Consider the following 14450-nt stretch of genomic DNA (forward strand, 5'->3'; position numbering starts at 1 on the left):
ATTTTAGCTCCTGAATTCCACTACTCACAGGCACACATCTCTGGGTTTCCTTCCTCTTTAGCTTTGTTTAAACTGCTCTCTCTCCCTGGAATGCCCTTCCCCCTCCCTCTGCGCGGTAAATATTTGCTGAGTAAAGAGATGTCCTCTGGAAAAGCTCCCCGCGCCCCCACCCCAGAAGCCAGTTCTTATGCCTGCCGCATACCCGTCCTGCGGGGGAGACACGCGGGCAGGTTAGGTGTGTTTGCAGCAGGCTCTCGGTGGGGGAGACGTATGTACACACGGAGAGGTTTTAAAGAAGTCACCCGGCTCCTCAGGCCCCTCCCCGCTCCCGAAGACGGATGCCACATAATAGTGCTGCCAGGAGGTGACATTGCTCAACATTGCTCAACTCCTGGTCAGTGAGCCCCTCTGTTCAGGAGACAATATTTCCCGAGCACCTGCCAAATGCTCTGCAACTTGCTGGGGACTGTGAGGTCCGAGTACAGGTGAGGCCATCTGGCCGGAGGAGAGAAGGCCCCTGCGACAATGGCAGACCGTGCACAGGAATTCGGACTCCGGTTCCAAGGCCTGTGATGCCCAAGAGAAGTCTCTGACCAGATGAGCCTGTGCACTTGGCAAGGGGTCAGAGGGACTGCAGGCAGCTGCGCCTGGGGAGAGAGCCCCCGCTCCCGCCCCCTGGGCCCGGGGTGCATGCCTTGGGAATGTATGGTATGCTAAGGCAAACATCTGGTGTGCGCCCGCCCCCCGGGAGATGCAAACCAGTGAAATTCTCTATTCCTGTCAGGAGCCAGGCGGCTTTCTGAAAACCGCTGGTAACAGCTCCCCACGCCCAACGTAGCCCATTCAGTCCAGCACAAGTTTAGCTGTTTAAAATGCTGAGACATTTTTAAAAAGTATGTTTTCATTGATTTCAGAGAGGAAGGAAAAGGGAGAGAGAGATAGAAACAATGATGAGAGAGAATCATTGATCGGCTGCCTCCTACACGCTCCCCACTGGGGATCGAGCCTGCAACCCAGACCCGTGCCCTGACTGGGAATTGAACCATGACCTCCTGGTTCATAGGTTGTCGCTCAACCACTGAGCCACGGCGGCCAGGCGAGATTTTTATCTTTTGATGAGAAGAGCCAGGTACTCATTCTGGAAAGCCGACAGCACATTTACTGGAGATGTAAGAGTTCCTCGCCTTGAAAGTTAAGACCAGAAGGCTCATCCAGCACCATTCTTTTCAACATGGCATTGGAAATGCTGGTAATAGCTATAAATATAGGAATTAAAAAATTACTACTTTTTGGTAGTTGACATGATTATATACCTGAACATTCCAAGAAAAGCAGCCCCGAAATTACTAGAAATAATAAATGAATTCAGCAGAGATGTAGCCAAAAGAAACCCACATCGCATAATTGCATTTCTGTCAGTGAAATAGGGTTATGTTAATAAAAACATAAAATAAAAATAGAGAAAGATTCCATTTATAACCACAAACCAACAATAAATTTACTTGAGGATTTTCTTTGAGCCATGAGATTTATTCCAAGAGTATTATTAAACCGTAGCAGGAAAACTAAAGGAGGATGTGAACAAACAGAGAGAGATGCCAGATCATTGCTGAGTAAAAAAAGCTTCATCAATGTGACCGGCTTTCAAAGTGAACAGCTGTAATGCAACGCTAGGTTAAAGCCTTGCGGAATAATTATAGAAGCTGAATAGTTGATACCAATTTTATAGAATAATAGGAAAAATAAGGACTCTCTCACAGGATTTCAAATGCCTCGCAAAAAAGCATTTATCAAACTATAGGCCCACAAGCAGGAAACAGATAGCGTGGACCACCTTCCTCTGGTATGTAAAGCATCGGAAGCTTAAAACAGGACCAATTCCAAACTGCAAACTGTACCTCCTACAGTCTGATGCGTCTCAGTCAATGGCAAGTCCACCCCTCCAGTGGTCTGCTCCAAATATGTGGAGTCATCCTAAGGTCAAAAATAGATCCAGAATCAACCACTGCTCAGCCCCTCACCTCCACTGCCTTGACCGAGGCCACCACGGCCTCCTGCCCGGACCACTGCCGGGGGCCTCCTGCCCGGTCTGTGGGTTCCGCTGCGTTCCTCCAGGCTTCCTCAGCACCACAGCCCGAATACCCCAGGCCCCTTCGTCCTCAGGAAACTTGGCATTCCTTGACAATTACTGTTCTCTCCACCGGAACCTTCCCTCCCTGCGCCCCTCCCCCTCAGGTATTTGCATGCTTGTCCTCTCCCTTCCTTCAAGTCTTTGCTCAAATGTCACTTCCTTACATTCCATTGAAAATAACTTTTCACCTTCCTGCCAGGCTTCCTATCATTCTTTCTTACCGTACTTGTTATTTATTTATCCATCTATCTCTATTCCTAAAATTTCTCTCTCTCCCCTGACTCCTCCAATAGGATGTTCGTAGTTGTATCCTGAGCACCTAGAACAGTGCCTGGCACATAGAAGGTGCTCAGTAAATATTTGCTGTGTGAATGAAACAGAAAAGAAATTCCTACTTTATACAGTTAATTTACAACAGAGAAGAAGCAATACAATGCAGAGAGAGTTCATTGCTAACTAACTGTTCAGGCAATGGGATAATAGAAAGAAAGTTAATTACTCCGGATTAATACATCACATCATCTATATATGTAAAAGCCTAATATGCAAAGTGTCCCCTCAGGAGTTTGACAGACCAGGAGTTCGATCGGCTCGCTATGACATGTGCTGACCACCAGGAGGCAGTGCAGAACAAAGGAAGGCCCCGGCCGGCAGCTGGCAGCGGCTAGGGACCCTACCTGTGCACGAATTTCGTGCACTGGGCCTCTAGTATGGAATAAATTGTAGATGGATTGGAGTAAAATATACACCAGTACTCTTAAGAATGGGAAAAATAACATGGCTACCTCATGTTTGAAGGGGTGATAAATATTGAAGAAATGAAAAATACTGTTAAAGACAAGTTAGGAATATATAAAGATTATTCTAAATTTATGGTAGATACATATAAAACAAGGCTATAAAAATAAAAGCTATGTGAAAAATAGAACTACTTGAAGTTTATTTTGAAATAGGAAAGAATTGATACAAATATGTAGTTCATGTCTCAATTCCAAAGGAGATGAACAGTTTATTCCCAAATCAAAAGAACAAAAGTACATCACATAGAAAAAGATACAGCCTTGAAAACAATAAAGAAAAGCATATCTAAACAACGTTAAGGTGTCATTCTAGATAGAGAACAGCCTGACAGCTGTCAGAGGGCAGGAGGTCATGGGGCTGGGTGGAAAAGGCGAAGGGAGCCCTGGCCGGTGTGGCTCAGTGGGTTGGGTGTTGTCCTGTGCACGGAAAGGTAGCAGGTTCCATTCCCCACCAGGGCACATGCCCCAGTTGTAGGCTCACTCCCTAGTAAGGGGCATGCAGGAGGCAGCTGATCAATGTTTCCCTCTCATATAGATGTTTCTCTCTCTCTCCCCCTTCCTCTCCCTCTAAAAATTAATTTAAAAATCTTAAAAAAGAAAAAGATGAAGGGATTAAGAAAAAAAATCCCCAGACACACAACTCAGACAACAGTATGGTGATTACCAGGAGGAAAGGCAGGGGGAGATAGAAGAGGGGATAAATGGTGATGGAAGGAGACTTGATTAGGAGAGGTGAACACAATACAATATACAGATGGTGTGTTATAGAACTATACACCTTAACCCTTTTATTAACCAATGTCACCCCAATAAATTCAATAAGAAAGGGGAAAAAAAGATATCTTTCTAGAAACTGTTAAACTAGTAAAAACAAATTAAAATGATAAACTTCCTGTTAACAGTATTGTGGGAAAATAGATTGCTGGTGATAATATGAGTTGGTGTAATTCCTTAAACAAACAATCTGGTTATGTGTATTACAAGCTATAAAAATGTTCATAGCTTCTGGACTATTAATTCCACTTTAGGAAACTTATCTACAAGGAAGTAAATAAAAAATTAAGCAAATGGGAAGTGATCTATTTTCTGTGGAGTAACGTGAGAAATTGGAAACGGCCCAAGTGCCAAACAACAGAGACATTTCTAAGCAAACATTCTTATAATAGCACAGCAGACCATTAACACGGACAATGTGGGGAGTTTTTTAACATGTGACTATTCAATGTGAATGTCAGCACAGCAGAGGACCATGCGAGATGCTGAACTCGAGTGTGATTGTCCTGTAATCTCGCCCAGGTCGCCTTTGGGTCAGAAATCGAATCTCTGGGCAATGCCCCCAAGACGAACTGATTGGGCCAAGCGAAGAGCCACCTGACCCAGGGTCAGGCCAACTCTTCAGACTGAAAAAGCTAAGAAACTTCCTGGCGAAGGCTGTGGCTAGAAGTTAGGATTTAACTTAGCTCTTAGGGGCCGTGACCTTGGCCTCCTGGACGCACTTGTCTTGCAGCAAATGGAAGGGAGGAGCGCGGCTGGACAGGGAGGTCTGGAAGGCTCGGAGGCTGAGCCCAGCCTCATCTGTGGACCCAGAGCCCTTCTCTGCCTCCGAGGCAGGATGCCTGACAGCTCGATAGAACACCCGTCAGGGTGGAGTCCAGCTCACAACCCAGGTGATTAGGAAGACGGGTGTGTTGCGTTGCCTCGCCCTGCGTCAGGTGGTGAATTCTGACTCCGCTACTGATTAGCTGAGGGACCTTGGGCAAGTCACATGCACTCGCCCTGGGTAGGTTTCTCCTGGGGAAACTGGGAGGACAGGAATACCCACCTCACAGGGTTGGTGTGAGGATCAGGTGCGGCAAAGCGGGAAACACGACTACATCGCCACTCTTGTCACTATTATACACGTGGGTGACTTGCACACACAGCTAAGAGCCTACAAGCACAGCTCAGCGAATCAGAAAGGGCTGGATCACGTCAGAGCAACAGGACTGGATGGCCGGGAGTTACTGAACCAAGTGAGATCTCACCCAGCCTCATGCTTTTGGTTGATGGTGTTCATTTGGGAGCAGGAAGAAGGAAGGCCTTTGAGGAGATGCTGGCTGGCTCGGGGAGGTGGGATGGCCCTGAGAGCTCTAGGCCAGGTGGGCTGCCAGGCAGGACTCGCCCCTCACCAGAGGCCTCCGCAGTCAGCCTCGGCCTCGAGCAGTTCCCCGTCCATTGCTTCTTGCGACAGAGGGCTGGTCCTACAGATGCTCCAGATGGGACCGCGGGGGGCTGGACACGGATGCCTCCCGGGCCCTGCTGTGGCAGACAGACCCAGGAACACACCCAAGAATTTAGGAAGTGGATAGAGCTTCCCGCCCTCCCCGCATCAGCGACAGCCTGCTGATTGGTTGGGAGCGGGTAGCGTCGAAATTAAATCCTGATGCTCTCGCGTTTCCCTGGGAACAATTAGGGGTTTGGCTGCCGGGCAGCGTAGGGCAGGCCAGGGTTGGGCAGGCCAGCGGAGAGGCTGAGCGCAGGGCGTGCGGAGAGGGAGCGGTGTCTCCAGGGTCCTTTATTAGCTTTGCTGATTAGCGTGCTGCGTGACTTTCTCCTCCAGGCCCCCAGGAGAATGGCGCTGAGGACTGACTCATCTTCTAAGGCTTTTTCTGAGGCTAGATTCCGAGTCCTTTGGAACGCCGGCCTGTGATGGTCCTGCAGGCAGGCGCCACCCGTAGACACCTCCTGACACCTCAACGTCAGCCCCGTGAAACGGGTCTCCGACGCTTCCCCTCCACGGTGACTAGAGAATAACGTCGCGTGGTTTTCAGTCACGGTGTTTGTGCTGCTCTGGCACAGCGGCAATGGAAACGGATGCCATCGGCTTAGGGAAAAAAGGGGGCAGAAGGGATGGATGCCCTCTTTTCCCGTTGGCACAGCGCGTCCAGGCGTCAGAAGGGAATTCACCGAGAGGGTGCCCCTTGGACTGTTAAAGCCTCTTACCTAGCGCCCAGGTGTGGAGAGTGCAGGCATCGTCCAAGGCTCTAGAGCAGGGGTGGGCAAACTTTTTGACTCGAGGGCCACAATGGGTTCTTAAACTGGACCGGAGGGGCGGAACAAAAGCATGGATGGAGTGTTTGTGTGAACTAATATAAATTCAAAGTAACCATCATTACATAAAAGGGTACGGTCTTTTTTTTTTTTAGTTTTATTCATTTCAAACGGGCTGCTCTACAGTCACGCACCGAGCCAACAGGATGGGGCGCCTGCGCCGAGCTGGGTCCTGTGAGGTGGGGACCGGAGGAAGCCCCTTTCCTCCGGCGCTCGGGCCCCGCAGGGGAGAGCTGGCATAAAAGCCCCGGTTACCATGCCATCGGACCACATTTAACCTCCTTGGGGTTAGTTCTCTTTGTGTCAATCATAAAAAGAGCTACTTCCCAGACCAAGTGATAAAACACAAGCAAAATCGAAAGACTAGCTGAGTCCCAGTCTTTCTTCTTCTTCTTTTCTTTAAATTGATTTTAAAATATATATATTTTGTATTGGTTTCAGAGAGGAAGGGAGAGGGAGAGATAGAAACATCCATGGCAAGAGAGAATCACTGATCGGCTGCCTCCCGCCCGCCCCCTACTGGGGACCGAGCCCACAACCTGGGCCTGTGCCCTGACCCGGACCTCCTGGTTCAAAGGTGGACGCTCAACCACTGAGCCACATGGGCCGGGCCCAGTCTTTCTTCTCAACCTGCAGCTTTCCCTGGGCTGCCCGTGCCCACCACCAGCACCTTCGAGAGGCCCTGGTCCCTCACTAAGGGCCCAGAGTTGGGCCCAGGCTGTGTGGCTCCAGTCAGTCTCCTCTCACCCTCAGGGCTGTCAACAGCAGGCAAGTCCTTATTAGTCTTTTCTTTTTTTTCTTTTAAAAAAAAATGCTGCTCAAGTAAAAAAGAATTTTTTTAATGGGAAAGTCACTCCTTGTCAAATCATTCGAAAAATGAAGAGAATAATTCCTGGGCCAGATGACCTGTCATGTTGAGCCAGGGAGTCCGGCGCTGTGCGAGCATGTTCTATTTGGACCTCGGCTGAGAGCCCCGGGTCGGGTTACATCGCGCTGAGAAAACAGTGAAGAATGTTTGCCCTGGAACCAAAGTCCCAGCGCAGGCTTTGGCTCCTGGTTAAAACGAGGAGGGAAAGCATCGGCCGAGAAGTTCCTCTCGTCTTCTGTCCGGCGTGTTCCCTTCGGCCCCACCGAGGCGAGCCCAGTGCCTTCTCCGACCCAGGAGGTGGGCCGGCTCTGCGGGTGGAGCTCAAGTCCCGGGAGGGGGTCGGCCAGGCGTGGTCCCTCTCCCTCCGCGTGCCACCGTTTGGATCCGAGGGCTGTGGTTTTTAAGGAAGATTTTAAAGCCCGTTTCCGATCTTTCCTCCCTGGTGTAGTCTTCCCTGATTGTTGGCTGGAACGACTCTCTGTGTCTTCTTTTCTTTCTGTCTCTTTCTGTCCCTTTTTCTCTCTCTCTCCCTTCCCCACTCCCTTCCTCCAAGGGCCGCCTGCATTCTGTGTCTCCCAGGACAGTTCAGATTTCAAATATTTTGCACCACGATCCCTACGTTAGAATGTACTAGAAATGCAAATATTTTGACAACCAAGCAACAGCTCCTGAAATATTTTTGTATCCTCCGCCCCCACCCCAGTAATGAAACAGCAAACACTCGCGTAGGGCTATTTTCTAGGACGGTTTAGAGACAAGTCCTACTCTCATCCCCGATTTACAAAAGAGGAAACTGAGGCACAGAGAAACTCAATGGCCTGCCCAAGGTCACCTTGGTCAGATCTTGTGGACCAATTTTCAGCTCAGAAAATAAGGTCCCCACGGTCACCTGTCCTGTCTCTCTCCCCCCTCCTCCCTGGTCTGGTCTGAAAGCTTTGCATGTCCATGTTTTTCTTCTTCTCACCGACAGAAACATGGTGATAGCCACGTGCCCTAGAATGTTTCACCTTACCTGCCATATACCTAGCGGAAGCTCAGCGAGTACTAGTGATTGCTTAGTCGGCTCAGAGAAGCATAGCAGATAATAACACAAGGCTATCGACACAGAATTGCAGTGATATGGGACAGGGTTCCTGATTATGATATCAAGTACAACATTGATATGAAACTGTATGTACAATGTGATAGCAACTATGTGAACATGTAAATATACGATTCAAAGGCTGGAAGGAGAGACAGCAGAATGTTGGCCGTGGTTACCGCGGAACGGTGTGGCCAAGGTAGTGATTATTTATTTATTTATTTATACTTTTTTTTTTTGCCTTTTCCCACTTCCCTGTAATCGGCTTGTGCCAACTTGATAAATAGAAAAAGAAACATTTTAAAATCTATCATCCACTTAACGGGAACCAGGAATAACACGGAAGAGACTGGTTGGCTAGAGGGTGACCCTAGTGATTTGTGGTTTCCCGGGAGTTGAAATGCATGAGTGGAATTTGGGTTGTGGTGTGGCTCTCACAAGCACTGTGTGTGTGTGTGTGTGTGTGTGTGTGTGTGTGTGTGTGTGTGACATCTATGCCGCAATCTAATGGTATGATGGTATACATGTGAGGACAAAATTTAAATGATCGTTTATGAGTGAGGAAACAATCTCCCTCTCTCGCTCTCTCTCTCTCTCCTTCTCTCTCTCTTTCTCTCCCTCTCCCTCTCCCTTTCCCTCTCCCTCTCCCAGGAACTTTGACCCCCCGGCCCCAGAAAGGATTAGAGTGTCAGAGCTAGAAACAGGCCTCCTGGACCTTTACATCTAATCATCTTTTCACGTAGATCAATGTCTGATGCCTGCTTTAGGGACACTGATCTGGGCTAACCTGGACTGGGAAGCAGAAGGTTGAAACTATGAATGGAATTCTCACGCCTTTCTTTGTCTGGCTCAAACCTGCCGTCTGGTTCTTCTTTCCTGGCTGAGGGACCCCCAGCATGCCCTAAGGGGGGCTGTGCCCTGGCCTCGCCCTGCTCCACATGCTTGGAGCTGCCCCCGGTTGTCCTCGCTCTGGGGATGGTGTCTCTGCAGTGTGAGGTCCTGTGATGAGTGATGTGGAGGAGGCACAGGTGGCGGCCTGGCTTTCTGGAGACCCACGCCCACTGACCAGGCCAGCTAAGCCCAGGGCTTCTCCAGGGGCCTTTCTGATAAACTGTTCTCCACCCACGTGACCTGCAGACTGGTCTTTGTAACCAACATCAGCATTCAGAGACATCAAAAGCCAGTCACCAACCAGCAACTGACCCGTCATTTGTTCATGTGGTCGCACCGCCTTGTGCGTTTGCAGGTAACACTTTGTGGTCCTGTGGATGACTTCAGGAAAATCACAATATGACACATGGGAGTTCCACAAATTATGTTAGATTATTTTTTCTGATTATAAAAGTCATAGTAACATATTATTAAAACTTGAATTCTACAGAAAGAATAAAGAAAATACATCCCCCATAATTCTAAAGCCTCTATTAGCATAATTGGGTTTTTTTCTTGCAATTAGTGGTTTCTTTTCATCCTTTTCCTCTGTATAAAATATATGGCATACCATATGAGTTTTTTGATTCCTGCCTCTTTTCTTAACATTGTATAATAAACATTCCCCATATCGCTCAATATGTTTTGAAAACGAGGATTATTAATGACTGCATAAAAGTCCCCTGTAACAGCGAACTACCATGATGTAGCTCTCCCCCTGGTAGCAGACTTTTAAACTGCTTCCAAGTTTCACAGATAAAAATGTCGTGAGGACAAAGGAGATGATCTGTCTTCTGAACTTCCTGATCATTGAACCTGATCAGTGAACCAGATTTAACTGCCCATTTACAAAAACAGAGGACACACCAGTGACACTATGGCCCTGCCATCAGAAAAGTCCAGATTCTGAGAGGCTACACCGCACAATTGAACCATTGTTTTCAGCAGATAAACTGCTTGTAGGGGGTGGGGAGTAAGAGGGAGGGGAAATCTATAAATGAAAAATACCAATTGCACTGTGTGCACCATATTTGGGCCCATATTCAAACAAACTTTAAAAAGAGACAGAGAAATTAAAACACTAACTTAGATACTGGATGATATTAAGGAATTAATTATTTTTCGGAAGTGATCATAATATTGGTGGTGACATGTAAAAACAAACACCTTTTCAAGGCACGTATTGAAAATTTCACGGTTGAAAGGCTCTATTTGGGATTTGCTTCAAAAGAATGGGAGTGGGCAGGGGATAGTGTGCGGGGATGTCGATGGGTCTAGATTGCCCCAAAGGGTTGAAGCTGAGAGATGGGTACATGCGGGTTCCTTTTACTATCTCTTTACTTCGGCTCATGTTTGATATTTTAAAACTGAGGAGAAGGAGCAAAGGACAAGGAAGCCAGCATCTTGGCGGCCAAGTGCTGAGCTGGACTTGGAGGCAGGAGCCCTGTCCGTGAATCAGGCAGACCTCAGTGTAGTCCCACCTTTCCCACTGGCTGTGTGTCCTCGGGCTGCTTCCCTAACCTCTCTGAGCCTCCGAGCCCTCACTCATAAACTGATATTATACAGCTTGCCTCACAGGGTGTTTGTGAAGAGCAAACGTGGTCTTATTTGGGAAGACGCTTGGAAAGCGAAGGGACGCAGGGGGCAGGAGCGTGAGCACCTCTCCTCCCCTCACGGAGTTAAGGCTCCCAGCATTTCACTGACAACTGGAGAGCAGGAGGCTTTCAAAGGAAAACACGCAGGGATGGCATTTGAATTCCCTCGTCATTTCTCTTAGTAGATATTTTCTACTGTTTTCTTAATGGTCGCCCTGGGAGGTGCCATTAGCATCTTAAGTTATAACAATCAGTTAAATCAACATCAATGTAATTCTGATGGTATACAGGCTCCTTCCTGGACTCCTCATGGAGACACCAGGCTCAGCCCAGGTGCCTGCCGGCAGTGACCTCTCTCTCCATGTGGGCTGTCCTGTGGTCCTGGACCAGGGAGGGCCACGGCAGCCACCTCTCCATGTGGGCTGTCCTGTGGTCCTGGACCAGGGACGGCCACGGCAGCCACCTCTCCATGTGGGCTGTCCTGTGGTCCTGGACCAGGGAGGGCCACGGCAGCCATGGCCCTGCAGGGCACTGGGAGTGGGCTCTCTGCCTCGGTCACTGTGCCCTGGGGCTTTCCAGGCTGGCGTGGCCCTCCTGCTCCCTCAGCAGTCCCAGCATCCAGGGCAGCAGGGCCTGATCCACCCCCTCCCAGAAACTGGAGCCGAAAACCGGGGGACAAAAGCACTGCTGCTCCGTCAGGGGCACCTCACCGGAGCAGGGAAGTGGGGGGGCCCTTTCCCCACGCCGCCAGTGCTGCCCGGGCCTCGGGGCTGCCCGGCCACTGCCCACACTCCGTGACTTTTGCGTCTCGTTCGAGGGGTTGTCAGACGCCCATCCAGACCCCAGACACCCAGCAAGCCCTCCCCTGCCGTGGGCCGCTGTCTGCGGAGGTTAACCTCGGGCTTCTTCCTGGTCGCCTGATTCACTTTCCTTTCTGTGGCCGGATAATGGTCTGGGGTTTGGCCGGGCCCTTCTGCTTGCACACTGAAAACCGGAGTTCCTGACCCTGCCTGCTAACAGGCATCCAACCCACCCTACGTTCTCCTCCCGTCTCCTACCTGCCCCTCCCTCCAGCCAGAAACCCCGGAATCCTTACCCCAGCAGGAAGCACCCAGCTCTGCCACCTGCCACTGAGAACAGCCGGGCCCTGGCAGCATCCTGGGTCCCCAGGGCCTGCCCGGAGGGGGCTGTGTTCGGTCTGGGCTCCGTGAGACCCACTGACGGGGCAACACCGGAACACACTTAATTTGGGGGCAGACCTTTGGCGTGCACACGTGCCTCTCATTTGAACGTCAGCCCAGGTGTACCTGGCTTGTGTTCTTAAAGCGGTACGACATGGGAAATGTGAGGTCAGGGAGGTGAAACACTGGCCCAAGTTCACAGGCTAAGCAGTCAGAGACCCAAGCCAGCTCCCTAAGTCCTCTTGCTCTGCATCCACGGGGACTGTTGTTCTGTCGATGACATTTCCCAAGCAGGTCTGGCCTCTGAAGCCCAGGAAAGGCTTGCTGAGGTCTGGGGCCTCTGTTTCTGGATGTCTCCTGGGGTTTCTGGGGAGGCAAGTGGGCAGCAGGGTTTATTTGGTTTTGGGGGGTTGTTTTGTTTGTTTGTCGCCAATCCTTGCATAAAGGCCTTGGAAGATACATTCGATCTACAGTCCAGGGATCAGTCAGGGCTCTAACACAGCCCCATCTCCTTCAGAAGCTGGGAAACCTTCTTGCTGAAAATGCCTTCTCTGCTTGGCTAATGAATTGTAGTTATCTCTCTATATCAGAGGTTCTCAACCTTCTGGCCCTTTAAATACAGTTCCTCATGTTGTGACTGAACCATACAATTATTTTCGTTGCTACTTCATAACTGTAATGTTGCTGTTATGAATAGTCATGTAAATATCTGACATGCAGGATGGTCTTAGGTGACCCCTGTGAAGGGGTCGTTCGACGGCCAAAGGGGTCGCGGCCCACATGTTGAGAACCGCTGTTCTATATACTCTCTCTATATAAAAGGCTAATATGCTAAGTGTCCTTCCTACTGTCTGACCTGTCGCTATGACGTGCAATGACCACCAGGGGGCAGATGCTCAGCACAGGGGCTGCCAAGCTGCAGTGACTTGACAGTGATGGTTCTCGGCTGACGCACCCCGAAACCAGAGAGGAGGAAGCCTGATTCCTCGCAGGGCCGTGAGACTCCACCTTCGGCCGTGGGTTATGTTGCTGCTGGGGCACTGTCGACCCTAATCTCGGTTTACTGCACACTTGCGTTTGCATTCCACATCCTGAACGACAGCAACTTTGCAGAGTGCCCTCTCGCACTCCAGGCCCCTTCGGGAGATGTTTGAGAGCTAGTTTCGGCCTGATACCTGCAGGCCAGGCTTAGGGACCCACCTGCCAGAGGGACCTCGCAGATGCCCTTCAAGCCACGGTGCCACCCCAGGTGCGGCTGGCAGTGGAGGGACCTTCGGAGGTTGGCTCCAGGGCATGTCTGGCCCATCTCACCCAGTCCTGCCCTGCCAGCCACCTTCTAATTAATTTCTTTTCAATGTGTACGAATCTGTGCACCAGGTCACTAGTTCAAAATACATGCCATCGGCTAATACCAGTAAGGCCCTAGAAAAGGCCACCAGTTAAGTCAAAATTTGCATGACTACACTCCTGTTCATGCATTCAGAACTATATCAATCTCTTATTTTATTTTCTAGAGAGAGTGTGGAAGGTGGGGGGGCGGGGAGAGAGAGAGAGAAACATAGATGAGACAGAGACACACCTAGTAGTTGCCTCCCCACACTCACCTTCAGTGTGGGGATTGGCCCTGCAACCCAGGTCCATGCCCTTAAACTGGAAATTGAACCCATAACTCTCTGGTGCACAGGCTGATGTTCTAACCACTGAGCCACTGACCAGGGCAGGACCGGGTCAATCTTTTCACACATTTATTGAACACTTGCTGTGTGCCAGGTAGTTCCAGGCACTGGGAGGCAAAGAAGAGTTCCTGCCACAGCTCAGCCTGGGGGGACAGACAGACAAAAAGGCTCTGTGGGAACACAAGGGAGGAAGGGCCTACGCCTGGGTGGGCCTCGGGGGCCTGGGTCAGGCTAGTGAGGCTTCTTAGAGGAGACTTTTAAGTTGGGCCTTGAAGGAAAATATGTAAGTTTCTTTTCTGAGGGGCTTTCTGATAAACAGGGAAGAGCTAGCTCAGGGACATGAGGCCAGGGTGGGGGGCATGAGCACAGGAGATGACGGAGGCTCCTGGGAACTTAGATCCTGGCCCAGCTGGCTGGTGCCAGTCCTTGTCCTATAACCTTGGCCGCCTAAGTGCAGGAACACGGTGTCTTGGGCAGCACTGTCCAAGAGGAGTCCCTTGATGATGCAAATGCCCTATTGGGCGCTACTGCGCCTGTGATACGCGGCTAGTGCGACTGAGGAACTGCGTGGCCACTCGCTTCGTTTTAACGAAGCTTCAATAGCCACCACTTAACATGGTGTAGCCCTAAGTGCTTCTCACTCCCGGTCACGTTGGAATCACTCGGGATGGCTTTCAAACTTTCTGATGCCCGAGGCCTGAGCCTCCCCCTGAGATTCTGATTTAGTTCACCTAGGGCGGGGCGTGGGTACCAGTCTTCTAGGTGAGCCAGGGTTGAGAACCAGTGACCCAAGACTTTGTCCGTCACACTCTCAGGAGTGGGGAGGCCCTTCCCGTCACAGCTTCGCCTGCCCCTCCAGCATCCCTCATCCCCCACACACTCCCATTCTCCCCCCTCCCCCCTCCCCCTGCCTCCGAGGCATCCTTGGTCTCCTCTCCATTCATAGTACGATCAGGCCCCAGGCCCCTCCCACAACCTGCAGACTCTCTCCCCCTCAGCCTCACCCACTTCCCAGCCCAGAGACCTTCCCCATTCCCCTCAGAGCTCCGCCAGGGCCTGGACAGCAGGGGTCAGAGGTCAGGAGCCTGGTCCTTGCAG

This window comes from Myotis myotis, unplaced genomic scaffold, assembly GCF_014108235.1.
Source record: "Myotis myotis isolate mMyoMyo1 unplaced genomic scaffold, mMyoMyo1.p scaffold_m19_p_18, whole genome shotgun sequence".
In the NCBI taxonomy this organism is placed as follows: domain Eukaryota; kingdom Metazoa; phylum Chordata; class Mammalia; order Chiroptera; family Vespertilionidae; genus Myotis; species Myotis myotis.